The sequence below is a fragment of the Bufo bufo genome, chromosome 2 (assembly GCF_905171765.1).
Source record: "Bufo bufo chromosome 2, aBufBuf1.1, whole genome shotgun sequence".
NCBI lineage: Eukaryota > Metazoa > Chordata > Amphibia > Anura > Bufonidae > Bufo > Bufo bufo.
In genome coordinates, this window is record NC_053390.1 from 577,463,648 (window position 1) to 577,467,310 (window position 3,663).

General features: G+C 36.4%; 1 protein-coding gene across 2 annotated transcripts in view; it reads right to left on the reverse strand.

The window, feature by feature from the left end:
• EMCN (endomucin) overlaps nt 1-2,550 on the reverse strand; it is a 504,312-nt gene extending 501,762 nt beyond the window's left edge. Inside the window, exon 1 of one of the 2 annotated variants that reach the window (XM_040418211.1) lies at nt 2,399-2,550. The gene's annotated coding sequence lies outside the window, so the exon portion shown is untranslated. The remainder of the gene's footprint in view (nt 1-2,398) is intronic. The other variant, XM_040418210.1, reaches the window with a different exon arrangement.
• Between the last annotated feature and the right edge of the window lie 1,113 nt (nt 2,551-3,663).

Below are 3,663 nucleotides of genomic sequence, written 5' to 3' on the forward strand. Positions count from 1 at the left end.
GTATCCCGTGTTTTGCGGATCTGTGATTTGTGGACTGTGGGTGCATGAGGACTTAGAGGGTAGGAACTATTTCTAATTAATGTTGTGAGTTTGTACGTTTTCATTAATATAAATCGATATTATAAAAGAAGGCTACCTATATTATTGCTATTTGATGTTGAATTAAATATTACTTCATAGACAAAACAGTAGTCTTTAAAAGCTATGTACACCTTTGGGGGCAGTTTTTTATTATTGCATTGTATTCGTTTTGAGCTAAAAATTCTTCGTATTTTTTTCAATAGGTCGCTTTATTAAAAATGTTGAACCACTGTTTTTGTGTAGCCTTGAGTTTCACTGGTAGCAGAATCTGAATTTTTACTCTGTTCCATCAGGCAGCTCAGCTGATGCCTCCTTATCTCTGAGCTCTGACCTTATAAACACACACTATAGCTTGATTCTTATCTTACTGATAAAAATGTGGCTTACGAATGTGCAGAATCCACCAGATAATGGCTAACTAGCAGTCATAGGAACGCTCATTAGCAATTATTTGGTGCTGTAATTGTGTCGCTGATTACCTGATGAACAAGCTCATTCGTTGGGTAAGAAATTGCTTGTGTAGGCACCTAAATCGTTTGCCGGCAGCAGATCGTGTCATGTAAACATGCACTGCTGCTGGCAAACAACAACCCTTTATGGGGATGAGTGATGGCATTAGCGATCACTCCTCTCATACTGTGGAGGAGATTACTGCATGTAAATGCAGTGGTCTCTTTCACTGAGGAGCAGGAGATTGCCAGAAAGGAAGCTTCCTTCCCAACAATCGCCTGGTGAATTTTTCTGTCTAAATGGACCTTAAAATAAATGTTTATGACCTTTTAGTAATTTAGAGATAAGATTTACTAGATGACCAGCACAAAGTGAAAGTAAAAAATACGATTCACACAGCTAGAAAAAATTTTTTTCTACAGTCAGCATGCTGATGAATAAAAATTAATGCATATGAATAAAAACACAGATATCACTGCAGCTTTTTAACATATACAATAAAGAAAGGTATCCTTGTAATCAGCATGATCAACCCTGCCAGGCAGTATGCCCGGTTTGATCATGCTGACAGAGGCTCTTTAAGCTATTTAAATATATGTAAAGCATTAAAGCAAATAAGTAGACTATGTATGTCCTACATGATCATCAACTAAGGTTGGTCCAATGGGGCTTCACTTCTGCTTCCCTTTATTATTTTCCTCATAGTCAGGAAGGAGAGGGACCTAAATGTGTACAGACATATTTCATCTCGTACAACAAGTTGAAGGGACGGGAATTCTGTGTCTTGCTATGAAATCTGCATTTTGTAATTGAATCCTATATATATATATATATATATTAAATAGCAAATAATATATTATTCTTAAATAGCAAAGCCAGATTGCAACTTTTCCCACATTTTGGCAAGTATCATTCCATACAACTGTCCTGACGCATTAGACTAAATGCACCACTACGAAGTTATTCATTTGTAAGTTACTCTAGGTCTGGTCACCTGCCTCACAAAGACTAACCCATAATATCTGGGGCATCATTTTCTTTTACCTGTTCTGTTATCTTTTTGCAGTTTATATCTGTCATTTTGCAATAAACAATACATGGTGGAGTTCATGGTGGTTTTTATTATTTTAAAAATGGTTAGCAGAAAAATAAAAAAACTCATAAAACAAAAATATATTGGAATTTTTAGTGACAAAAAAATAAAACACTTTATATTCAAATAAAAGATTAAAATACCAAAATGGTGTATAATTAATTTTATCTACTTGTATATTGGTATATTATTCAAGTAAGGCAGCACAGTGGTTTCTCAGTGGTTAGCGCTGGGGTCCTGGGTTCAACTCTGACCAAGGATAACATTGGCATGGAGTTTGTATGTTCTCCCCATGTTTGTATGTGTTTCCTCCAGTACTCCGGTTTCCTCACACACTCCAAAAGCATACTCATAGGGAACTTAGGTTGTGAGCTCCTTTGGGGACAACAAGCAATCATAATGTCTATAAGCTGGCGGAATATATCAGAACTATATATCAGTGAGTAAAATAAATGTAGAAAATGGTAAAGAGATGTGCAGCAAATCTCTGTACTATCATAGATACTACATATTGAGACGCTGTTTAGTGCCTGAAGAAGGATATGGGGAAAGTTTGCAACACATTACTTTTATTTGCTTTTAGTAGCCTAAAAATAAATTTCATGTCAGGAGGGTCACCAGAAATGAGATTGAATTGGTTGTTTTACATTGAATATCCTACTTAACAAGCTCACAAACATTAGTGAGGTCTTAATGCTATCCGTACAATGCAGCAACATCATAGAAGCCAGTGGTGGTATATATGTAACATATATATATGACATCACAATTTACCTGTGAGCAGGACTAGGACTGATTAGAAAGAGAGTATGTGCACCGACCGACTTCATGGTTCTCTATGACATCCCCCTTGCATTGTCCCATAACGGTTTCTTTTTACTAACAAGGCAGGGTTTAATTATCATGTGGAAAAGGTGTGTGCCGGCTCAGCCTCTTTCTGCTTATTTCAGGGCTGATAAAGAACTGGAGGAAATGCACTAAGCTCCCGCTGGGAGTTCAGGACATGGGGGATGTATTGTTTTAATTCTTCACAGGAAGTTCTTTTCATCTGGCCTTTCAATGTGTTGTTCTTAAATATGATTTTTTTTTTTTTTAACTATGTGAGCACGAACACTGTGAGTATCCCAGGAAATCTCCAAACTGTAAATTAGAAATTTACAGTGCTCCAAGTGATTACAAATTAAATAAAATGTTATTTAGAATATTCTAAAAAATATAGAATTTTTCCCATATTCATTTACAGAAGAGTGAAAATAGATTATTATTATTATTGTCACCATTAATCAACCTTTTCTTATTGGGCTTTAAAATAATCCACCCTTTCCCTTTGTAGATAAAAACAGGAAAGGACAACATTAGAGGTCAAGAGGAGGCTAAAATCAAGAATGTATGTGAAGATGCTGCCAAACAGGTTTTTTATGTAGTTTTTGAATCCAAAATCAGCAGTGGATTGTAAAAGAAGAGAAAGTATTAAGGACAGATGCAACTTCTCTTTTTGGAATCCACTTTTTGTTAAAATCTCATAAGAAACACCTGAATGTGTGGCTATAACCATAGAGTTTGAAATGTAATAAATACAAATAGTTTGATACCGATTTGCCTAGTTGTCTATGCAGTAAATATATTGATGTAAACGCCATCACTTTTGCAATGTTAAAATTAGACCAGGTATTCCTGCACTTGACTTTCCTTTGGGGTTATAAGTCTGAATAACTGATAATGGTGTCAAAATGTGTACACAAGGGATTCATTTACTTCAATGAGGCAAATGGAGTGAAAAAGAGATAAACCTTTTGACTTCATTTCACCTGCTCAGTGGAGGGCTGAATGCAGGTGTAAACCCTTTGCCACTTATAATCATGCCTGATCTTTAACCCTCTTCCAAACATTGGCCATACATGTATGGCGGATATTGGGTTTTTAAAGGGGTTATCTGATTTCTGAAATATCCCCCCCATGTGCCGGGCCCCTCACAGGTAATATACTTACCTGGCACCACTCCTGATCCTCGCACCGCCGCTGCTGTTTCTCCCTGCACA